At 41.4% G+C, this 25,887-nt stretch overlaps 2 pseudogenes; one reads left to right on the top strand and one right to left on the bottom strand.

Annotated features, from left to right (window-relative positions):
- Positions 1-1,489: 1,489 nt before the first annotated feature.
- On the top strand, positions 1,490-7,951 carry LOC125429723 (annotated as a pseudogene).
- Positions 7,952-8,055: 104 nt separating this feature from the next.
- On the bottom strand, positions 8,056-25,552 carry LOC125427790 (annotated as a pseudogene).
- Between the last annotated feature and the right edge of the window lie 335 nt (positions 25,553-25,887).

The raw sequence follows: 25,887 nt of genomic DNA, 5'->3' as shown, positions 1-25,887 counted from the left end.
GGGAAGGGCGGAGGATTGACAGAGGAGCAAGCGCGGGCGCCTCTGAACTCCTCCCCTCCTCGGGGGAGGGCGAGTCCGGCAGGCAGAATTGTTTGCGTGGGGGAGGGGGGGTCTGCCCGCCCGGTCGCAGACCGGGTGCTGCCGTGAGCAGAGCCTCCCAAATCTGCAGGTCACGTCCTTAGTGCTGCTCATGACTCCTCCGGCCGCGCTTTGTCGGTGTCGTGTCTCCCGCCCACGCAGTCTTCTCGCATCTTTGGTTCCGCCAAACGCAATGGAGGGGAAAAAGGAAAAGGGTTGGGGGAGGAGCCGCTTGGGAGCCCGGGCCAAAGATAGCTGGCACCTTTCTACATGAACTGGTTTCCCATCGGAAATCTTAAAGCAACGGGACTCGATCGCACAGACGTAGCGAAATGTCTATGGTAGAGACGGGGGCGAAAGGCATAGAGATCACCCGACCTGAAACCGAGGAGAGCGCCCCCAGCCATAGATAAGGAGGAATCAGGGAGAGCCCCCAAGCGGCTCCTAAGGTGCGGTGAAGATGGGCTGCTTCAGTACTCATTAAAGTGACTTGTCTCTTCATAAAACTGATTTCCTCTGCCTCCATCAGTTACTCCCTCTTACCCTGAAACTATCTCACAAGTGAGCGTACACTATCCTTATAGTAGGGGCTCAGTAGGGAATCAAGTCTTCACCCACAGTCTGATATTCTTTCCAAACAGTATGCAGTGTGCACTCCAATCCTAAATAACATGGTTTGTAAACGGTGCTTGAAATAGTTTAATCTGGACCTCTAAAAGTTAAAGTCATTATAAAACAACAGTCACAAAAGTGTTCTAAAAAAACAAGCCAGGGATGCAAGCGGGACAAAGTGATATCAGTGATAACAATGTTATTAGTGATGCTAATTCCCTTGTGCCTGTGGCTCACTGTTTCGTCCTCCTGCATCTATAAAGCTTCAGTAAACTGAAATACTTTGTCCTGGTGCTCAAAAGAAAGTAATGTTGGTGCCTGTACAGCCCCAAGAATCTCCAGATGACTCACAACCAGGACTGGTATCAGCATGGCTCTGGAGATGGGGGCCCATTGCCCACCCCCCCCCCACTAACCTCCCCTGCTGCCCATTTGCTTCTTGTTGTGAGTCCTTTCACCACTTCACATTCCCAGCCAAATGTAACTATCCAGCAGTCAAGAAATAATTCCTTGTCTAATTCCAAGGAAATTGGAGTCTACTCATAAAAATAATCAGCACCATTCTCTGGTAAAATTAATATAAACACTGAATAGCTCCTTAAGAGGGTGTCTGACTAGACATTCCTGCTGCTTTCTCCCTGCATGGTCTGTTTCCCAGTTTGTTTCTTATTCTAAGCTTGATTGGCCACATATGTTGTCATTCTTTGATAATCCCTTCCCCTTTTCCATGCCCAGCTGAGTGGCTAATTCATGGCTTCTCACACTGGAGTGTGACAGGTACCAGGCTGTAGCTGACATGATGCAGCCTCTGGATTCAGAGACAACTCCACAATAAAAATCAGCCACTGTAAGAAAGACATTACATTCTCCTGTGCTCCATAGGCCTAAGTTCCCGGCCCCTGTGTGGGCAGAATGTGAGCTACAGGAGACTGGAAGCAGCACCTGTCAGTATTCCCAGCCCTTTTGTTAATGGGTACAGAGAAAAATGTTCTTTTTTGCTTAAGCCCAATTTCAGGAACATTTCTAAGGTATGGCTACTTTTCAGTTTTGTTTTTGGACACTGCCTAAGCAGATGATGTATAAGGATCTCCCTTTTACCAAGCTGCTTTTTGCCAAGGGGAGGCTATTTTGTCCAAGACCAGTAGCTAATCCCTAAAGTCTGGATACAAGTGATCTCTATGATCTTTACAAGGCTAGAGCTGTCATAGGTGAATCTTGATAAGGCAAAATATATGTACCTACCACAGAATTCTCAGCCTGTTCTGGCAGTCAGGGGACCCAAGAATCTCTCAGTCATGTGAATCTACATCTGCTTGTTTTGCTGGGGCATAGATTGAACTTTGAAACCAATTTCTCTTGAAGCTTCAAAATAGACTGCATAATGTCTGGCTCGGTTGCAAAAACTGCATTGAGTCACCTCTATCCCTTTCAAATCACCTCCTTGGTTAATTTCAAAAATTGATTTTGCAATAATATATCAAATGTGGGATTCAACGGTGACTACATTTTCTATGTCATAGTCTCTTCTAGGAAAAGAACAGAACATCTGTTCAGCCAGCATAGGTACATTTTAAAAAAAGTAACAAATTGTTTTCCTGTAAGAAAAAAAACATAATTTCTTGTTTCCAGAGGGTACGCATGGAAATTCTGACCTTCATGTTGGAATAACCAGCACCAATGGTAAGAGTGTTCGGCAATGAATATACCAAATAAATATTTTATCTCTGTGCCTCCTCTATGCATTGGACATTTTAGCTCTGTATCGTCATTTTGGTGGACTTGCCACAAACAGGGAAGCCAGATTAATGGGTAGTCAGGCAAGGTCTTGTAAATGTATATCTGCTGCCCATCTGGGTTTACTGTGCTGTTGTTTGGGGGGGGGGAGAGTAAGCAGGAAATGAACAGAGCCAGATGCAGAGATTCTTTGTGGGTGCTATGCAAGAGTTCAACAGCAGACCTCGGCCTTCATTGTCCGCACTAGACACTTGGTGTCACTAGGATGCCTGTAGTTAATTCAAGTACTGAGTTGACAAGCTAAGATTCTCAGATTTTATTCATGAGTTGCTACAGAAACAGCCATCGAAAAATTCTTGAAAATAGGAAAACTATTTATCGCTTGGAATTAGTAAAACTAGCACTTTTGGGGCCGAAAAGGCACCTGGGACTGGAGCTCCGCAGAGCAAACGCCCTAGTAAACTTTCTAAAATGGTGGCAGGAAGAATCCCTCTCAGGCTGCACAAAAAAATATCAGGTACATGTGTTGAGGATGGAAACTGACCAAAGAGCAAAATGATCAGGCAGGAAAAATAAGGCACCTCTCTGATCTCTGTATTCCAAGACAGCCAGTCAGTGATAACTTTGGCCGCTTAGGGGGAAAGATGCACTTTGAACTGCTCTCTAAAAAAGACACCTTGAGCTAAAATATGGGGTCTTCAAGACATCTTGGGAAAAAAGCTGTGCAGAGTGCCTTCCTAGGATGTCTCTTTTAGCATCCCCAGGACATCTTATTTCGGCTGTGTGGAAATGGGACAACTGTGCTGAAAGTTGGATGCATCAGTTCCACAAAAACAACAACAACAAGAAGATTTTGTGGCTCTAATGAAGGACCTCCTACCCAAATACTGTCCCTTTCCAGAGACCCAACATTGAAAGTATATTTTTGAAAACAAAAAATTCTTCCTTTATTTCTTGATATGGTGTAATTGCATGAGGTCTAAAATCCAGAAATGCAAGTTTCATTTATTATATGAATCTTTATTGTCAGTATACAATATCCTTGAAACATTGAAAACAGACAAGTGGATGTAATGGTTTGCTCAGAATTCTGTAAATCTGCTACAGGGACTGTATGAGACCATGCTTATTGTATTTTCATCCTGCCTTATCTCCAAGGAGTCTCATAACAACCCTGTGGAGGCAATGTGGGTGAGGGGAGGGAAAGAGACTAGACTAGGCCATCCTGCTAAATCCATTTCATGGTATGCAGAGCTGTGAATGTGGTCCTTCCAAAATTCAGTCCAGCACTAACCATTCACAAGACACTGGATCTCTTGCAGATCATACTGTGGATTTAAATAACCAGGATTTTTTTAGAACTATTGTTTAGCCTTTTAGTGATAGTTTCTGGCATGATTGCTTCCACATAGAATGGAAATTAATGAGATGAAAACAGTTAAGATATTCTCATAATGAAGCACATCACAGTTATTTCCCCCTTTTTGTTAGTCCTGGTTCACCTCTCTCGCTTTTTTGCTTTTAGGTTTGGTATATAATTACAAATCTAAAACAGGAATCAACAGAGGTGAACATGGATGGGAACAATGTGTAAACGTCCTCCTAGTACAGCCTGACATGTATGCTCTGCTCAAACAATGGGATATTACCCAGAACAATTCTCAGCAGCAGAGATCTGGCTTCCATACAGGTATGAAGCTCAACTAATAGTGCAACCTGCTCTTAGGAAGTAGAGAAATAGGTATGATCGGTTTTGGTCTCTCCCTTCCTTGAAACTAACAGATTAGATTTGATTCTCCTTTATATGAGCCGGTCAAGTCGAGTCCCACTTGGAATGTCTACCCCTTCTCATTAGGCTTCCTTCGTTCAGTTAACAGGTGGCACTATTCAGTAAGAGGCAGACTGCAACTTCCCCATCTTAAGGCAAGGTTGAATATAGGTTTGCATAGTAATGATATTCTGCAATCGAGGTATTCATAATTCCACACAGTGGAAAAAAGGTATGGCTGAACACTTCTGTGTACTTGTTTCTGTAATAAAGGTCTTGTCGGTAATTATAGAAGGGTAGCAACGTTAGTGTGTTGCATTAAAGTTAAACCAGAGTTCTGTGGCACATTATAAACTAACAGCATCTATTCCAGTGTAAGTCAGAGCTCACAGAAGTATATGCTGGAAGGTTGTTCGTTTTTAAGGTGCCAGGAGATGGACTCTCGTTTTATCTTGAACCTGCATTTCTCAGAAGGGAGAGACACATTGCACATACCTTTCTGGGGGTTTGAAGGGCTGGGGCAAATGACCATTTCACTAACAGGGAAAGTTCTCAGTGGGTTGCTATCCTGAGAGGCCAGGTCTGAGCTGTGGTCCCTGCAGGTTAGCCTGTGACTCAGATTGGCTTGTGCCTGGAAAATTTTAATTTTCCAGGTGGGCGCCCACATGGCTGAGCAATTTGTCAGGCATACTTTCACCTGAGATTCTCAACATATAATTTCAATTAAGATTAATATATGTGACCAATGATTAATGTTTTGGTTTTGAATTTTGAGCATGTCATTGAAAAAAATCTGTACTAGCAGTGGGAACTGATAGGAATGTAAACTGCCATATGATACACTGGACAAAAAGGCAAACTACTGCTGTTTTGGAGACTATGGTTTAAAAACACTTTTAAAAGAAAACAGTTAAATAGCATGTAAGACTGCCTGGTATCTGAAGGAAAAAAACCCAGTATAGTTTTAGATTTAAAAGCCCCACAAGTACTACTTAATAGTATTGTTACTATATTCCATTTCTCAGCAGGAACTGGGGCAGATCCAGAACAACTTCAGACTTTCCCAACAAAAAATAAAGCTGAGCCAAAATATGAAGTAGAAGGCATACTAATCAAATGTAGCAGATGACACCAAATGAGGAGGGGTAGCTGATACACCAGAGGACAGGATCAGAATTTAAAATGACCTTGACAAGTTAGAGAGCTGGGCCAAAACAAACAAAATGAATTTCCACAGGGAGAAATGTAAGGTACTACACTTAGGCAGAAAAAATGAAATGCGCAGATATAAGATGGGTGATATCTGGCTTGACAGCAGTACATGTGAAAGGGATCTGAGAGTGATACAGCCCAATCCAAAGTGTAGGGGGGAATGGTTCAATGGAGCTGGCGCGACCTTGCACTGCCGTGTGCACCCACCCCACCAGTGCATTTGGCAGATGTGCTGATGAGGTGGGTAACTTGGGAGGCAGGCGAGCGCTATGGATCTTGGCAGCTCCTGAGCTGGCAGGGAGGCCAGCGTTAGGAGTTGTGTTGGCATCTGATAGATGCTGGAGCGGGTGGGGGAGATGTTTCTGGGGATGGAACTGACAATAGTTGGCTCCAACCTGGGGCTTCGGGAGTGCTTTGACTGTGTGTTCCTGCATGGCAGGGGGTTGGACTGGGTACCTTTGTGGTGTCTTCCAGTTCTGTGATTTGTTCTAGTATGAGATTGACAGGAATAGGGAAGTAGAATCCTTTTGCTTTTCAATTAATTCTGACTGGAATTTTATCTCCAGTAAATGACACTAGCACACATCGTAGCCTCACTGGGATTGTTTCTTTAACCTAACATAATATATGCATATTGGCAATTATAAATACCTATAAGGAATAACTAACATAAATAGTTGGTAATTAATGAGCGCAAGCTCTGCAATTTTAAATATAAGCCGTAATATATATCATCCCACAGTACTGAGCTAACAAGAGCTAAGTTTAGTTTCTTTGGAAATAGATGTTAGCTTAGATCCACAGAAATGTTCTGCAAGCAGCAGGACAAGAGGCCCTCCAGGAACAGGACCCCAGAGTGCAAGCAAGGGGCCTGCTGCAGGGTGGTGGCATATGTCCAGTGAGGAAATGCGACACTTTCAGGCAGGCAGGAAACTCTGATAGATCCAAGCTGTTCTTATAGCTTACAGAGGCGTGCAGGCAAAGAATCCACTTTGGAACTACAGTGCTGACTTTTTGCTAAGAGTACAGCACACGTAATGCAGGTTAGAAACATTCACTCTGGGACATTTGTTATTTTATTGCAGTTCAGAAAGGTAATACAATTCATAAATTTTACAATGAGCATTTTTTTAAAAAGGGATTCATTTGTTCTGGATTCTAAACAAAGGCCATAAAACGTGTGGCTGACTCTCTCATCTGGTTTGTTTTAGTCAAAGCCCACCCAGTAGTTTACAGCCTGGGAGCATATGAGTCGGGTTGCAAAAAAGCAATCATCGTCCACTCCCTTTGTCTTCTTTTTTTTAAAACAAACCTAAATCCATATTTCATCAATGTAAACTAAGGAACTTCTTGGCAATCAATTGAACAACATTTTAGATGTAATAGCTGTTTCCTGTTTGTTTAAAATGAAATGTAAAATGGGAATTGAGCAAAGATGTCATTCACTGCTGGCCAGTCTTCATGGATCACTATTCCAAGCATCACAAGGAATGTAGCTCAATATAATCCTGTTTACTGAATTTACCAGCTACATTTCAGTTAGCTCATCTCAACCATATCCTCCCATTCTATCAGTTTTGATTCCCAAGACAATCAGACTATTGAAGCACACTGGCACGCATCCAGCCTTAGGTCGAAAGAAACTCCTGCAGCTGAAGGAGCCTTCCTCCAAATAAAATGGTTCTTCCATTTGTAGAAAAAGCCAATGAAGCTGGAGGAAAGCTTCGACTGTTGCTCCTTGGAGTGGTAGGGTACATGCCACTATCCAGTGGTGGGATTCAAATAATTTAACAAGCGGTTCCGATAGTGGGATTCAAGTAATTTAACAACTGGTTGTTTACAAGCACCATTTTAACAACCAGTTCTGCCGAAGTGGTGCGAACCTGCTGAATCCCACCACTGCACTATCCTAATTTCGTGTTCCATCAACATAAGATAAGTTGGTTGTAATCCTATGCCCAACCAGTGTAACCTGAGGACAGCACTATATGTTACATTTCTTATGTTCAATTCTGGTTACCCATCATATCATAGGTACATGAAGACTGCATGTTCACAACTGGTTATACATATATGCACTAACATTTATTAACTGTGTGTTGGAGTGCACAAGGGGAAGCAGCAAATGAATAAAAGTGAATTTACAGAAAAATTTGTTATTCCACGGACAAAGAAAGCTTCCAAGTACATCACTATCTACAAGGAAATATGCAAGAATGGCTTCTACATCATTGACCACTTTGAGCAGGAGAACAATAATTCCACAGGGGGTCATTCATCATAAAAAATCAAATACAGCTGGCAGCAAAAATAAAAGGCTTAGGTTAACCCCTTCATGATTTTTTTGTTCCTGACCAACTGAAACTACAGTATCTGCAAGCAATCCATATTATGCTGAAGAAGCTCCACAGACTTTAGTGAGACTTATTTTCAACATAAAACTGTAGGCCTACTGTAACCTTTCAGCCTACTGTAACCTTTCAGATAAGCTTCTGTATACTTTTCTAAACCATGACTAGCATTACATGAAATAAAATGTTGCCTACATTTCTTAAGTGTTCAGTTTTTTGCATGTTGTAAATAATCAGTGTCAATTTTCAAAATGACCAGTGCTTCATTCTACATTTGTTCAAAATAAGCAGACTATCTCGTTTCTTTTAATTCTTTTAATATAGCAGCCCACCATTATCACCCGCATTTTCCAATGACATCATGCCACTTGCTTCTAGAACAGGAAGAATCTGTTTGATGCTCTGTAGTTTGTGAAGTGGAGCTTTCAGTGTGAAGTAGCCACCACAATAAGGATTGGTTAATTCCTATCTTCACCTGCATCCAGAACACTAAAATTCACAGCAATACCAACACATGGAAGTGTTTTATAACAGCAGAAATTATCCTTTAGATCCAACACCACACCAGTATGTGTTCAATTTTGTGGAGTCTTACTTTGTGACAGAACATAAAATATATAGGTTCAGCAGGGGTTCTTTAAAGGCACCATGCAGTTATAGCTCTATGTGTGTACATTCTTGAACAGTTCTTTTTTTTTGGGAGTAGATATTTCAATAATACTAGTTTTCCAACCTAGTTTATCACAGTTCATCTTGTTCACCATTACGCTCACGGGATGAGACCCAACGATGTAGAATCAATTCCTTGAAAGAGGAAAGAAAAAGTGTCCACTGGTTATTAGAGGATCAGCTGTATCCTTAGCTAACTTCACTGCCAATTTTTTATGGAACGGGAGTGGGCTCATTGGCTTATCTCCAGGGGAAGACTCATTACTGCAGATACCTGCCAGGAGTCTCAGGGGTTTCCTGATGGAGCCTTGAGTTCATTCTGAATTCAGACCTATCTTGTCTGTCTGTCCCTTACACACACAATCCATTTTCATATACTTAACATTAATTTCAGGACCTGCTCTGGTAAAGCAGATCTTTTGGTGAATGTTTCAGATTTGGCAGGATTCCTAAGGGCTGCTGGGGCACGTACACTATATATTTTTTTCTTTGTACAATACCATTTCTGTATCATGTCACAAGCTGCTGTTGAAAATCCCCAGTGATTCAAAGGCTTGCTATGTGACATGGCAAGTCGCTGCTCTGGAGATACTGAGAGTTCTCTGGGGAGCATGGAAATGATTGCATGTTTCTTTGGATGCCGGGCCATTCTAGATCCTGCCAAGAAGAAGAATATTAGTCCCTGCAGTGTTCTTTTGGGGCCAGTTTGTCCATTACCAGAGCAGATTAGGAATAGTTTCCATGCATTTGGATATTTCACCATTGGGCAACAGCTGGAAGAAACCATGTGTGTCAAACAAGGGAAATTAATTTGTATTCCACTCTGCCCTAATAATCAGCTTTTAGAGAACTGGATGCACACAGAAACTCAGATAATAATTCAAATATAAACAAAAATATTATCCCACTTCTCATCCCTAGATGCTACACTTTCCCCCCCTAAGCCAGATAGTCATGGTCCATGAAGCTCTAGGACAGTGGTGGCGAACCTATGGCACGGGTGCCAGAGGTGGCACTCAGAGCCCTCTCTGAGGGAGGGCATGCATGGCAGAGTGCCCCCCCCCCCCCACATCTAGGCTGGCCTGGGCTGCTGGGCTCGATTATTAGCATTAAATCTAAGACCGAGTTTTGAGGAAGCAGTGTAGGTAACCCTGTTAAGCGCTGTTAGACCCCACTGATTTTCATGCTAAAGGGTGATCCTTTACCTGGGAGCAAGCTCGCTTCTGAGTAAACCCTCCTAGGGTCGTGACTCACCCGTTGGAAGAGTTGCACGGTTGCTTTAAAGCAAAGCCACTGACTACCACCAAGCTTACTTCTGAGTAACGCACGCCTCAGAGCCAACTGTTTTTTCTAAACTAAAACCTCAGTATTCAGGTTAAATTGCCATGTTGGCACTTTGCGATAAATAAGTGGGTTTTGGGTTGCAATTTGGGCACTTGGTCTTGAAAAGATTCGCCATCACTGCTCTAGGAGGTAACCTGGGTTGAGGGGAAGTCAATAATACTACCTATGGTATTACCTATAACTGCCCAATGAGCTGGGTGCCTTAAGGCAGTCACAGACTTCAAGAAACAAATGAAAATCAGACCAGAACTAGCATACACTGGAACTTTTAATTTCTTTTGAGACACTCTGGTGATGACATTTTCTTTTCAGTCATATCCGAGATGGTTTAATCAGGTAAATTGAACATAAAGTTCCTGTTGGTGAGTAAACATTAAAATCCATGTAAATATACTAAGGGACTCTTTTTTAAAAACCTAGTTTGATTAAAATGTGGATGGAGGTAATCAAAGTAAGCAATATATTGGTTTTGCTTGATATCCCTAAGTAATGGATGTTGCAACCAGTATGGTTCATTTAATACAGAATTAAGCTTTGGGGTCAAATCCCAAATCCAGACAAAACTACAAACTGTAAAGGTGAAGCGTGTTTATAAGCTTCAGGATTAAACTCTTGGTTTGGAGTTCTTGGTGGTGTAAGAAAGTGAAGTAATCCATGTTGTTCTGGATGAGAATGACAAACTAGAATGCAAAAAAGATCTGTTCCCACGTCTTATGTAGTGATAGTGGTGGGGAGATAAGGGTGAGTATTCAAACCCAAAGGACTTCCTAGGTATGTTCAGAGTAACAAATCATAATTTGTTGTCATGTCTTTAACAGATAAGAAATCTCAAGCATACTGAGGCTTTCTAAACTTTCCAATTGTATTGCAGCTTTTCTTGTTGCAACCAGAGGTAGCTTAAGGGACTCCTGATATCCTGGGATGAATGTTCAGAACAAGAAATTATAGCAAAAAGAAAAGAAAGAAAGAGTATAGGTAATGAGAAGTTCTGGAATCAGATGTACTGGTTTCCCATTGCATTCCATTTCCTGACCCTCCCTCTATGTTAGGGACAAACAAAATAATAAATAAATCTTGCACTCTTCTCTTATAGTAAACAAAAACATGTTCAATAATTTTATCAGTCCCATTGACTCGTCTGTTCTAAATATTGTAAAGTACTTCCTCCGCAGACCTTCAAATGAACAGAGAAGTATCAGTGGGATACCGGTTTTCTTGTCCCTCCCACTGAAAAAAGATTGAAGTTCTCCCACACAAACTGTAAAACTGAAGAAGTTGCTGTACATGTGAGGTGTAAGACAATTGAATCACTTTAAAAAATAAAAAATAAATCTGGATCTAGAACATTCCCTACTCTTTTTCCATGAAAACTGGAACTATAAGTGTGCTTAATAACAGTGGACAAATGCAAATTAACGTCCAGGGGAACGGATGGGTGACAACATTTTTAAGAATTCTGCTGTCCACACCATTAAAAGCAACTCCAGCCTGAAGGGGTCTTTGGTGGGGAGGGAAAGAGGGGCAATTTGCACTGGCACCCTTAGTCCCTAAATCCTGAAAAGATGGGACAAGTCTCTCTCTCTCTCATCATTTCTCTCTCTCTCACACACGGGATTCAAAAATTATTTGCAGCAAGTCCAGGGGAGAAAACAGGGGTTCATTGTGGCAACCAGGAACAGGAATTAGAAGTTCTATTTCAACAGACATTAAAATTGGGGAATTTTTCTGTTTAATAATTCTACATTACATTTTTTTTGCCAAAGAGCTCTCTTTGAGGTACTTCAAGTATGTCCACTTTCACTTCACCCTATAATTTTTCCTGACTTTTTAAACATGATTAGTTCCTCTTTCTATTTTGTTACCTTAGAAACATTTGCTGTAGTTCCTATTCAAACTGGACAAAGACTTCCAGCTGAATGATCTCTGTGGATGATCCTTCAAAGTCATCATTAACTAATTCAACAATCACAGAATAACTGAAAAACAAACAAAAATTATTTTTAGTAGCAAATGGTTTATACATTTATAAAGCCTACTTTATTTCCGTATTTGCTGTTCAGCTACTGTAAGGATTACACCCAGCTTCAAAACAATTTATGAGCAGATGGCTTTTTGGCAATGAGATGTGGAAAGCCATTCTAGCAAACAGAGTGCTGAGTGACCAATTTTAATTCCTTTGCTTCCAGGCACAAGTCTGTCTTGCATGATGTATTATATTTTACCCTAAATGCAAGTATGTCAGTTAACATGATCTGCAGACCATGACACATAACTTTAAGGCTATCCACAGTGGCAAACAAAAATCTTTGATGAAAATAGAATTCTCTGTAATTAGAGCATTCATGGTGCACTCAGAAATTGCAATTCCTCCGAACATGCTTTACATGTCCTTCAGTCCAGCTGTAGGACTACCAAAGCTACTATACCACATATCTAGAGAATTTCTCTGAAGTCCTTTAGGAAAAGCTTCAAACTTATTTTGTACCTCCTGGTTGATGATTAAAAAGTAAAGATCATCAACCTTCCCAAGTGGGATAAGTATTTCTTTTGTTACAAAAAAATACTATAATAAAGCAAGTGGAAACATAAAGTTTAGTTTTAATTAATTGGTGAAAGTTGAACGCATACTATACTGGAAGCAAAGAAATTATTGTATCCAAAACTGAGCACTATACCTGGCATGGTAAAAAGGAGGACCTTTTTGATACAACACTGCAACAAAAAACAAAACACACTCCTTTAGCCTCCATTAGCTGTCACAATATGTATTTTGTTTAAACCAGTCTGATGAACAAATCCTTTAGTTTAACAGACATGTATGCTTGTTCACAAATCCAGAAGTTATTCTGTGGCTTGTCTCTAACTTATCTTTAGAGATAGGACCCCTCTCTTTAATTGATGGCACATGTACAAAAACTAATCTTTCTCACTGAGGTAAAATAACATTACTTGTTTGGTACACCATTTTTTAGAGGAGACATTCAACTTCTACTCCACACCAAATCCAAGTCTGCCAACATGACACATAGAGAAGCTGTGTGCACAGATATGTGTTCATGCATGATTTTCTCTGTGAGGTAAAAAATAGTCTCCATCCATTTCAAAGGGAGAGGGACTTAAGTCAGTCCTACACTTTGCTCTCCTTCAGTTGGCACTACTACTATCATTCTTATTGAGGCAATGTCTATATTTCCTGCTCCTAGAGGAGTCTTTGAGCTCAGGGCTGCATATCCATAAGGCAGCCTTGAAACATATGTGAAAAGCAAAAGCTAAGTAATCAAAAGCATATTCCACATGCTCCCTCGGAATAGGAATATATCAGGCCAGCTCTCAAACTGATTATCTGAGACAGCAAAGATATCGAACATCTCTCCTCAGAATCAAGTGTACATAAAAAGGCACTATAACTAATGCCGGTGAATGTATAAGAGTGTCTGGGGCAAGCTGGTCCAGCATAGAAGAACAATGTTATTAGATTAAGTAGTAGTTTAAAATGTTGCATGATTTAAAATTCATTTGCTCTTCATCAATTATTTGTGATGGGGGGGAGGGGTTTACTAATCTTGCTTTCTTGGATCTCTTAGAAAGAGAAAGAAAAGAACACCATATATCAACTAAACTCACAATTAGATCCTGCTTAAGAGAAATGACACGGGGGATGACTTATCACCCCTCTAAAGGTTTTCTTTCTTTAGGCTAACACACAGGAGACATCTGCCTCAAAGAGAACCAGTTATTAAAAAAAGCGTGCTGTATATTAAAGAGACCCTCATAAAATAAATAATACCAAACCTCCAGTAGATTCATACACGCAATCTTTTCAGTTGCAGTAAAAGCATTTCATTCATAAACTGATAATAGACCATCATCAATTAAACGAATTTAAATTACCACGCAGTATTGCACATGTATTATTCAAAGAGACCAACAAAAAGACAACTGCACTGAGACAGGACTACATCACTCAACACTCAAACAAAACTCCAGGATATTTGAAAAAAACATGGACAATATATTATTTAAGTCATGGAGAAAGCAGACTGAACAGAGGATCATTAGAAACTTTAATACCGTATATACTTGTGTATATGTCGACCCGCATATAAGTCGAGGCACCTAATTTTACCACAAAAAACTGGGAAAACTTATTGACTTGAGTATAAGTCAAGGGTGGGAAATGCAGCAGCTACTGGTAAATTTCAAAAATAAAAATAGATACCAATAAAATTACATTAATTGAGGCATCAGTAGGTTAAATGTTTTGAATGTTTATGTCAAAGAAAACAGTAAACTAGCTCCTTAAGTGGAAAAGAGGGTCAACAAGAACAACATGGTATCAAACTTTAAAAGTACAACAAAAACCTTTGTGTTTTGTGTTATAGAAAGGACGAAACAATTGGATCTTGCTAATAATAACTGGAATGAACATGGCTGTTCATTGTGACTCAAAACCACACTGCTTTTACAGTTCATTATTTTAGTGTACATATTTTTTTAAATTGCACATGGCAGGTGTCATTTTAGAAGGGACATTCACACAACCTGTCAGAGGAGGAATGTTTATATGCTAGCAGTACCCAATTCATTTCAGAGTATCTGTTAGGAGACCCTCCTGATGATAATTACCGAGAGCAGGTGAATTCAGAGGGTCCAAAGCCAAGGGACCCTCGGCAGCCCCATCTACTCATTAGCCTCCATTGTCACTGGGTGACTGCTGGGAGCACCCACTTTGGGGATCCATAACCCTTTGGCCCTGAACCAAACATCACCAAACCTGGCTCAGTTAGAGATTATCCTGATGATACCACAGCCAGGTTTGCTAGGGAAGTTTGGGATCTCAAGGACAGGTCCAAAGTTAAGGACTGTCAAAATGTAGCCACATCTACTATATATGCTCCCATTGGAAACAATGGGGTTGGGGCACCCCCTCTGGGGGTCCCATAACTTTGGACCCCTGAACCAAACTTCTACCCAAACCTGGCTGAGGCTATTTGTTATCAATTCAGGAGTGTCACCTTGGAAATTTTTGGTGCCGCTAGCCTAAAAAACGTCTGCACCCCTAGCTGCCAGACAAAGTAAAAACCCTAAAATATTTTTTTAAAAATTTACAGCTGGACTTCCATTGATAAGCCGGGGGGGGCTTTTTTTTCAGCACAAAAAAATGTCTTGCAGAAAAGCTCGATTGATACATGAGTATATAAAAGTATTTCACACCTTCCATAGCCCTAAGAAACTCAACTGAACTCCCTAGTACCTTCTAAAGCGTAGTTTCTAATCACCTGCAATATCAGCCATCATTCAAATCCAGAGCTGTGGTCTCCAACCTATGGCCCTCCAGATGTTCATGGACTACAATTCCAATCAGCCCCTGCCAGCATAGCCAATTGGCAGAGTTTATCAGAATTTTAGTCCAGAAGTACAGACTGTTACGCTTAATGTCATTTGCACCATAAACTATCTACAGCCTTTGTCACAAACAATATGTAAAAAATAATTCTGGAAAGTAAAATACTCACAGAGATCAGTTCCATATTTCAGTCCAACTTTAGGAACCCACCCTTTGCATCGGAAATAGTGATATGCCATGTATGTAGCCCTAAAATTGGGCTGCGCTTCACTGAATAATTCCCATAGCTTCAAGATAGATAACGGTGCCTAAAACCACAACCAAATGCAGTCATGTATGGGATAATATGCCATACTATTGCTCACCCCCCAAATGATTTTAGATACTCCCAAAACTTAGTTATTTATGTTTATGTTAATTAAAGTTGTGAGAAAATATATGTAGTACCCACCAGGTCAAACATGAAGACAGACCATTAATGTTATTCAGTATACAAACAGTGCTCTAGCTGTCACTACTGAAAACTCCAGAGCCAGGATATTCCAAAGGGATGTACCCCTGGTAGAGGCACCGTTTCCTTAGCAAAATTTGTTCAAGGCATTCTAAAAAACAACTGCACATATCCACTGACCCGGCACATTCCACTGACCCTAATGACTCCTGAACCTATATATTCCTCCTGATATATAGGTTCAGGGATTGCAGCTAAAGATTTCCCACTCTAAGCTAAAAAAAGCATTAAAAACTACTAGTGAACATTATCTTACCCTTTAAAAGTTGGCAAAGACAACTTGCAAACCAACATAAAGTGTCCATTGTCATGTGTTAGTCCAGCAATTCCCAAAGCAACAAATCAATTCAGTGTACCCACCTACAAAATGACCAGAAGAATTATCTTACCTCTCCATTGTAATAAATACCTCTAAACATCCCAGGGCATACACCAAGAAAAAAGCCTAAAAAGAAACAATAAATTGAATTATTCTTGGTAGACCATATGAGTTTCAGAGTACTGCCACAGATGCGTTCTGAATAGCATTAAAAAACAAAAGGTGGGTGATAGGGGAGAGAACCAGTCAAAGCAGCATGGGATTTTAAAGCCAGATCATGCCTAATGGCATTATTGTCCTTTTATTGTATAATAATTCTACGCTTAAATGTAAGAAATAGGACTAGTCATTCCTGATATAAAAATCAATTGATTTCTAGAAAAGGTGAATATGTATATTGTGTTAAGCAAATGGGAAGTGGGACTACTGCTAAGGGAGTAGTAAAATGGCAAGAATCATATTTAAAATGCACAGGAAAACACAATATGGGATGAGAGGAATGAAGAGGGCCGCAGTGCTCTAAAGTGCCCACAACTGTGATAGTGATTAAAGCAGAAATCACTGGTTATCAACATGTCTAGTGAGCCTGGTTGCTGATAAGCAGCAATTCTCTCATGTCAGACAACCTGCATGAGCAAACTATTACTTTGCTACTCTACTCAAGGCACTGCCATTTGCTCCATAAAGACATGCAGCTGGAAAGACAGTCTCTGAATTGACAGTTCTGCAAGGCTGAATGGATTTATATTTATTTATTTATTTATTTATTTATATTTTAGATTTATAGGCCGCCTCTTCCCCAGAGGGATAATATGGCTTTTTGAAAGTTATATGGAGATCACCATTTATTTAAAATACTTTCTATTCATGGACGAGGATCTAAAAATGTATAATGCTATATATTTGCTCTGTCAGATTACCAAGCATGGCATGAATATTGTATGTGCGCAGGAGAAACCTTACCTCTTCTAGACTGAGCTGCAAGTATTCAAAAATCCTAAATGGATTTCTTCTGCATACTAACTTTTCTCTTTCGCTCAACTACAACAAAGTAGTAAAACCAAGTTATAAAGCAGTAATCATAATGTTTTATTGAGTTATAATCAGCTAAGAGCTTGCCAGAATCCTAAATTGTACCTCTTTTCCCCATAAAACCATTTTTACTTTTGCTTGCATCTCCCTCTAAGCAGCTCAATCATGTCACAGCAGGGTCTTCAGGCAGAGGTATTTTGAACTCTCTGGATACCACTGGCTTAGCTGCATTGATGTCCCCTTGGAGCACCTGCAGACTTCTCAAGAGAGGTTCTTCAAGGCCCTTCTAAAATTTCAGCATTGATGAACAACTTGTGTCAGAGGATTGACCTTGCCTTTAGGAGCTTTAGATAGTCATTAACCTTACTTTCAAATTACACTATGTAAGTGTCATTAGAAGAAGAGTTTGGATATATATCCCCCATTTCTCTCCTGTAGGAGACTCAAAGGGGCTTACAATCTCCTTGCTCTTCCCTCGTCACAACAAACACCCTTTGAGGCTGAGAGAGCTCCGAGAAGCTGTGACCCCAGCCACGCAAGGTCACCAACTGGCGTGTGTGGGAGTGTACAGGCTAATCTGAATTCCCCAGATAAGCCTCCACAGCTCAGGTGGCAGAGCAGGGAATCAAACCCGGTTCCTCCAGATTAGATACATGAGCCCTTAACCTCCTATGCCACTGCTGCTCCAACATGGTGTAGTGGTTAAGAGCAGTGGACTTTAATCTGGAGAAATGGGCTTGATTTTCCCACTCCTCCACCTGCAGTTTGCTGCGTGGTCCTGATCAGTCAGTTTTCTCAAAGGCCGTTTCTGCACGGCCCAAATACGACGGCCTGGGGGCGGTAAAAACGCCGCCCCCAGGCCGCCGTTCGCACAGGCGCCGCTGCTGCAACGCAGCAGCGGCGACCTGAATGCGCTTCCCTCCCCGCCAGAGGCTGACCTCAGGCAGCCCTAAACAACAACCCTTTAAAGGGGTTGTTGTTGAGGGATGCGTCTTCCCTGCAGCCGCGGTGCGAACCATGTACGCCGCAGGGAAGACGGTGTTCCTCCCCCCTCCCACTTACCGTGTCCTCATAAGGTGGGTCTGCTTGAGGCGTCGCCGTCCCAGCCACACTGTCCTCCGACCTCCAGGGGTCGGGAGGGCAGCGTGGGCAGGCTGTGACACCTCCCGCAGGCAGTGATGAGAAGGGACACCGTAAGCTGGGAGGGAACAGGCGTCTCCGCGCGGTCGCCGCCTGCCTTCTGCCGGCCTCCCCCTCGCCTGCTCGCACGCTTCCGTGCGAGCAGGCTCCCGCCCCCACGCCGGCGAAACTCTCGCCGGCGTGGGGGCGACTGGAGGCCGTGCATAAACGGCCAAACTCTCTCAGCCCCACCTACCTCAGAAAGTGCCTGTGGTTCAGGGGAAGTGAAGGCATTTGAAAGCCACTCTAAGACTTCTTATGGTAGAGAAAAGCAGGGTATAAAAACCAACCCTTCTTCTTCTAAGTGAGAATCAGCTTAAATTGTTCCAGAGGTTTTTTTAATTAAAAGGTTTGTATGCCACATTGTCACGTTTTCTTAAACAGAAAGGTTTGAAAACATTATACTGTTTTCCCCATATCCTACAATCCCAGGCCAACTGCATTATTTTGTCTTACTGGGAATCTTTGTTGGATTCAAATGTTATCATATTGTGCAATCTGGTTTAACAACTGATTTAGAGTTTTTTAAAAATCATACTTGTAATCTGTTTTGAGTCGTCCCATTGAGAAAGGTGGATTATGAAAGAGAAAATAAGTAAAATATAAATAAAACAAAATACATTTATAAGGGGGGGGACAAATGCATACTCATTAATGTTTCAAAAGTTTTTTTTATGCAATTGCAGGGAACTGAACAGTAACGGTATCTAGCTTGTTGCCTTACATGTGATTTTCCTCTCATATTCTTTTTTCTTCTTCTGGACTTAAATCAGATTCTTGCACCGAGTACAAAACTCCCTGGTGATTATATTCTTCATTACTCAAAACAGGAGATTCTTGTTTGACACAATCACCTTCCTTGCTGTCATCATGCAAACTGGATGGACTTTTTGGAGAATGTGTCTTAGATACAGCTTCAAATCCTGTTCTGTCCAGTTCATTAGAGCCATATTTGCCCAATGGATCACAACATGGATCCCCTTCCAGACAGACTGCTTGATCCCCGTTAGTTTCAAGAGAAGTCACTGCTAGCTTTGGCTCAGCAGTCTCCATTGCTTCTGTTTCTTCATTCCAAAACTCACTAGTTTGTTCAGCTTTTCCCTCTAGACAAAGTGGTTCAATGTAATTTTGAAGGAATTTGTTTATAGTGCAGTCATCGAGTTCCTGCTCCTTCATGCGGCTTTTAGCCCAGGTCCTACATAGCAGCTATGGAATCTAGGACAAAAAAAAGGTAAAGGGACACAGAATGCAAAATCCTTTAACAAGACACGATAATTCAGCAGTTTTACACAATAATGATACACAAATGACCATGTTTCCATAGCCTTTCTATTACAGTCCAAATATCTTTTTTTTAAATTTAAAAAGATCAATGTGGCAAAACTTCCTATAAAGAACTACAGATGCTTTGCTATTAATATTGTTCACTGTAACTTTTAATCAACATGAGTCAACTGATCCTCAAACAGAAATGCTGTCAATAATCTACATGTAGAACAGTTAGTCCATTTGGGCTCCTCAGATTTGCATGGATTTTGCAAGATGCCATTTGCACCGATCCAGGCTCTTACTCCTAGGCAGGTATAAATTTCTACACTAAAACCAACTGTCAGTCAGTTAGAGCAAACCAGATGAAATCAACCATATCGGGTGCATTTAAGAAAATGGAAATCAATTGTTTGAATTACTTGATTTGTTTGCATTAATAATTTCAGTATCTGACGACCTTTGAGGTAAGACATTAGAACCCCCATTTTACAGATGGAGTTACAAGCCTAAATATACTTGGCAGGTCAAGGCCCAGATGGGATTCATCTTTCAAAACTAACCCACTATCCATTGGAAAAGATGGGCTTCCTATATCAGCGGTTCCTACTAAATGATGCCTCTAAATTAGCACAAGAGAACTGTACAAGGATGTGTGCTATTCCTTGCTCTCTTCTGCATGCAATACTGATCATCCAGAAATATAAGGAAATCTGTCTTTTGTGATGAACAGAACTCACTCTTTATCTACTTGGGTGCAACAGAGTTCCAAGAAGGTTGGCGTGATCACATAACTCACTACTAGGAAGCTGCAGCAATATTAGGGAATGTTTTGAACCACCCCTTGCATAATGACAGGCTGCCTACAGCTGGGAAAACCTCCAGACATATCACATAGGCTGGCTCTCACTTACATGGCATCTTTTGGCCTTTTGGCCCTTAATCATTTGGGACATGTATATTGTTTCTGGTAAAAATTAGACTTTGATACTGCTTATTAACCTCAACAATCAGAAAAGGTTACAAGTACTGAAATCTTTTGACTCTTCAATCACCTAAGAAGGGAAAAAAAGCAATTGCGAAGGGATTTCACAGTCTGTGGTTGTAGAAGCAAAAACAAAGAAGTAAAATCAAGAGCGTCTCCAAAGTGGAACCTGGTGAGTGTTTTTCAAAAATGGCCAGGACCAGCTGCAACTTTTGTCCAAGGGTTCCTGAATGGCCACTTGACATTTGAATGGTTGGGCAGATTTTTACCAAAAACCCACTGGTCCAGCAACCACAGCACAAGGATCTTCACTGTGTGGCTGAACATAAGCTATGTATAAGCAAAGAAATACTTTTTAATTAATTTTAAAACATGTGATTCGTCACAATCTTTCAAACTTATAAGAATTCAAAGCAGCTTACAATGCAAATAATAATTAAAATGGCATAAATACATACATAAATAAAAGCCGCTAGTTAAACTTTTACAAAATACATTCATTTTAAAAGGCACACTTCTAAGCAGTAGTTTTCTGCCCTGAAATTTGAAGGGTTACTATTAGAATAATTGATAAAAGTTTAACAATTTCTGTGGATATGGCTCTCCCTCTCCTGTTGCAGTAACTGAATTTTGTGGCTACACCCACCATCCCATATCAAGAGATTCCAAAGGTGTTTGCAAGGAAGGCTCCAAAAAGTGACCACAGTAATGAGAATCAATAATAAGAAACATACATTTTTTAAAAAAGAATTCAGCTATGAAGAAATTTTACACTGGGTTTCTTCTGTTAATAGGTCATGATACTTTGTGAAATATTGCCTCATATTTTTAACTTTCAGAATGTTACAGTTGACTGATTTGTAGTTTTCACTGTTAATATATTAGTTACAGTTCAAAACAACAAAGGGGACTGTACTTACTTTTTTGAAGAAATTACAGGCATGTTTAACCTGGCATCCTGTAATGTAAAGATAGATTGTTTTGTACTCTGTTATAAAGATTCAAACCACAACAGGGTTTCCAAGAAATTATTCAAAAAATAATATAATACAAGGACAATTGCAGCCTGCTAGCCCTTTTCTCCTGAACTGATATTGTTGGTTCCTCCAATTATTAATCCAGATTACATCATTCTACAACCACTGTACTCCACTGCTTGTTCTTTTGCCCTTCTATCAGTTTAAAAACCTGGCTTGTATGTTTTTCCCCTGATTTTTAAGATAACTGCCTTACTGTGTAGACAGGTAAAGTGTAAATGATGAAGCCATTGGAATAAGCCTTACTTTTCTTCTGTCTCCTTGCCCTATATGTGAACAGGTGCTATTTATTTCTACTAGTGTGGTGGCTTACAGGCATAGGGTCCCTAAGAAATCATTAAAAATTAAACCACCCACCTCTCTTGGGATTGGGCAAATGCTCTTTAGCAGACCAGGTGCTGGAGACAGCAGCAGCAGGCCACTGCTTTCACATCCTGCATGTGAGCTCCCAAAGGCACCTGGTGGGCCACTGCAAGTAGCAGAGTGCTGGACTAGATGGACTCTGGTCTGATCCAGCTGGCTTGTTCTTATGTTCTTAGAGTGGAACCAAGAGTGGAGGTATGGAGAAAAAGGGTGGATAGATGCCTTGGAGGACAACAGAGGCTGCTACACAGTTTTCCTTCCTTCTCGAACCTAGCATACTTTCCACACCTGTCAGCCTTGCCAGGCCATGTTGCCCACAGAAACCCTAACCCCTGTCTCTTGCCCAACGTAACACCTCCCACCCAAAGGCAAGCACTATGTCACCAATGACAAAAAAGAGGAGAGTTGCTGGGAAGACAGGTGGAGACTTGCAAATGAGAAGGAAATAAATAGGAAACCCTTGGAAGAGGAGAGATCAGACCTGGAACTGAGATGGGGGGAAAATTCAAGAAATGAAACTGGGGATGGGGTAGAACAAAAGTGGGAGTGCATGCCTGGGAAAAGCACCTGATAGCTGCCTCACAAGTTCTCTGGTTGGAACTTTTCCTGGAATTAATTGAGGAAGTCTAATGAGAGGTCGATTATAACAAGGATGCGGCAAGGAATCACAAACTTGTAAAATATAGAGAGAGATACTAAGCACTTGCTCCTCCACTTCAGTTGAATGGGTGTGCAACCATAAGGGCCAGATTACTTTATATACAAGTGGGGCTCAGTTCCAGAATCTCATTGAAACTGACCTAAGTATCAGATGAAAGTAACTTGAAATTAACTAGAAGACTATTTTGGGTTCAACTGTCATACTTCTGGAGGCAAGGAAGAAAATTATTCCATCTTGTTGAATTAACAGACATACCTTTAGTTTATTAGGACAGGCCTTTTGGGATTTCAAAAGGTATGTGGGGCTATCTTAAGTTGGCATAGAACAACAATTATTCTTCTGATTCCTGCAGATTGTTTGGAGTAATTCTTCAGAAACCAAAATGACCTTGGATGCAACATCTTAAAGGCTTATTAGCCTTGCATGTAAACCTTTTAAAAGTTGACCTTCTTCATCACTTCATAGGCAAGAGAAGCTTAATAGCACTGCTGTAATATCGTGTCCACAAGATAGCTACTCTCCAAGTTATCACACAGTTTGAAAGACTGAGTCAGATAGAACGAAGTATATAATAGTTGGACCAGTAATATTAATTCAGTAGCACATACTTTACCTTGCCACTTAACAACCAGTCCTGGATCTGAAATATCATATTCTGGTCGACTTCTTGAAAGAATACCTTTCCCAAAAAATCCCTTTAAAAAAAGGAAAGAAAGAAAAAAAAGAGAGAAGATGACTGTTACTAAGAGCCAACAATCTAATTCAACATGCAACATAAACCTGAACTGGATCTCAAGAAGGCGTACAAGTGATTTCAGAGTTACATCTTTAATACATTATTCAATAAACATTGTGGTTTCTATTCAAATTCTAAAGTTCCAAAAAAGCATCAACAAACAAATTCAAAAAAGTCTTTTTCAAACATAGAGGTGATCTACTATGAAATACTGGTTTGTATCCAGCTTCCACCAAACTGTCTGCTCTTTCAGATATCATGGGGGATCGGGGTTTTAAAACATATCTATAGCAAGCAGTGATGGTCAGGGAAAGTAGACTTCTTTGGTATTAAATGGACTAGAAAGTTGGTTTGAAACAGAGGGTTCCTGTATTTCTGTAAGTGTAGCTGCAGCTAAGAGCAGGTGCATTCTAATCTGGAGGAACCAAGTTGGGATTCTCCGCTTGGCTGCTTGAGCTATGGAGGCTTTATCTAGGGAATTCCAGATTAGCCTGTGCACTCCTACTACTTGAAGCTGGGTGACCTTAGCTAGTCACAGCTTTTCGGAGCTCTCTCAGCCCCAACCCAACTTCACAGGGTGTTTGTTGTGAGGGGGGAAGGGCAAGGAGATTGTAAGCCCCTTTGAGTCTCCTACAGAAGTGAAGGGGGGATATAAATCCAAACTCTTCTTCTTCTCCTTCATTTGCACTACTACTTGGCAAGCCTACATGGGTTGTATCACCCAGTATAGTTTGCCTAACTACAACTAGGGTTGCCAAACTCCACCTGGTAACTATCTCCTGGGATTACAACGGATCCCCAGGTGAGAGATCAGTTCACCTGGAGAAAAATGGCTGCTTTTGGATTGTGGAGAGTTTATGGTGGCCATGCCCCGCTGAGGCTCTCCCCTCACCAAACCTTGTCCTTCTCAGTGTCCCCCCCCCCCCCCCGCCCCCGGTATTCATTCTAAACCAGAACTGGCAACCCCAACCAGGATGTATTCCCAACTATTCAGATAAGAATAAAAATATGTATTAGGTTAACTGCTAAAATATTGTCCAAAAAATATTTGAACATGGTTCTCTACAGTGTACGGTTGTTATATAAAGAAATTGAGTTCTGTCATAATCCAGTGCTGAATTGTTTAAATGTCAGAGGTAATAAGCACGCACAAGACAGACAACAGATAATACTACCCTTGCTGTACAGCTGTTCTATATCCTCAGGATTCCCCACAATTATATTCTTACATAATAATTTCAGCTTGGCATATTCTGTAATCTCTCCCACAAACACCATCCCATGGGACAGAAATAGGAAAAGGTGAATCATAGGATTCATAAACTTTTCTCTTCCTTCTCGGGGGATGGAAAACTGCTTCTGCCATTTTGTATTATCCTTCTTCCTCAGCAGCACTCATCTATGCAAAAAGAAAACAACATGGGAACACTTCTTGAAACAAGTAACTTCACCTAAGTCAGCACACTTTTCTTTGAACTGGCTTACAAGCATTAATTTCCCTTACAGTGCAATGAGGAAGTATCAGGATGCCATTCTTAATTCGCCTAGGACCATAAAAAAACATGCCTCTGATTCTGCAGTAACTATAGAACAATGATATGTGTAGAGCAAGGCATTAAAAGGCTCCATGCCTACTTACTGCCTACTTGCTTACACCAGGAAGAGATCACTGTCAGTTTGAAAGACCCAAGTGGAGGGTTTTTTCCCGCGGCCCCGCCCCCGCTAGAGCGAGCAGCTTCAGCCTGTGGCCGGCCAGGGCGCGCCGCCGGTTCTCTCCGCCCCCGCCCCCGCCCTCGCCCTCGCGAGGCGGGCGCTTCCCGGGCCCATGGCAGGCCAGGGCGCGCCGGGGGCTTCTCCCGCTGCTGCTGCCGCCGCCGCCGCCGCCGCCTACGGAGACGGGGATTCCGCTAGCCCGCCTCGCGGCCAGCGCAAGGCGGGATCGCTTCCACACACCCCCCCGCCCCGGCTGGCTGCGCATCCTGTGAAGCTATGAGGCTCCAGGTATGACTTCGAGGTGTGTATCTAAGGGTTGTTTACCCATAGGTAATGCAGGTGAAAGGGACAGCATGAGAAGGGTTTTGGTCGGAAGTAGATGAAACCACGAACTGGTCCTGTCTTAGATGTCTCAGGTAATTCAAGCAATCACAAATAGAGGCATCGCACTGTCGGTAAGTATTTATCAAGCACCCCGATCCCCGGGATATGCAAAGAAAAAAGAAGCAGCTCTCAACTAATATGCAGTCTAACGACCCCCTACTTTTCCATCGACTCCTGGGAGCTACGGGCAGAGAACTGAGTCCAAACAGCGATTCACCCGAAGTGAACAGGAAAAAGGCTGCCCACACTATTCTGCAGCACCGGAAGAAGAAAACGGCTCCCCGACCAAGCGATAGAGAAGTTCCTTACAATACCGTGTACTTCCTGGCTTCATTAAGTATATGTGGACAAATATGATCTAAGATTGCAAACAAACTGACCAGAATCGGCATCTCTCTCTCCTCTTGAAAGGCTTTGAGATAATAACGCACTGTCCCACCCCGCTCACTGGCTGAGTTGTCTCCCTCACCAGCTTAAAAAAATCTGCAACAAAATGGGTGCTCAGGGGTGGTTAAATCTCTTCTGGAACAAAACAGAGAGCAGACCTGTTAAAATTAAGCATTTTGTACACAGTGTTATTTGTCTG

The sequence above is a fragment of the Sphaerodactylus townsendi genome, linkage group LG03 (assembly GCF_021028975.2).
Source record: "Sphaerodactylus townsendi isolate TG3544 linkage group LG03, MPM_Stown_v2.3, whole genome shotgun sequence".
Lineage (NCBI taxonomy): Eukaryota > Metazoa > Chordata > Lepidosauria > Squamata > Sphaerodactylidae > Sphaerodactylus > Sphaerodactylus townsendi.
The sequence above is the reverse complement of the archived record's forward strand: the minus strand, read 5'-3'. Positions and strand labels throughout refer to the sequence as shown.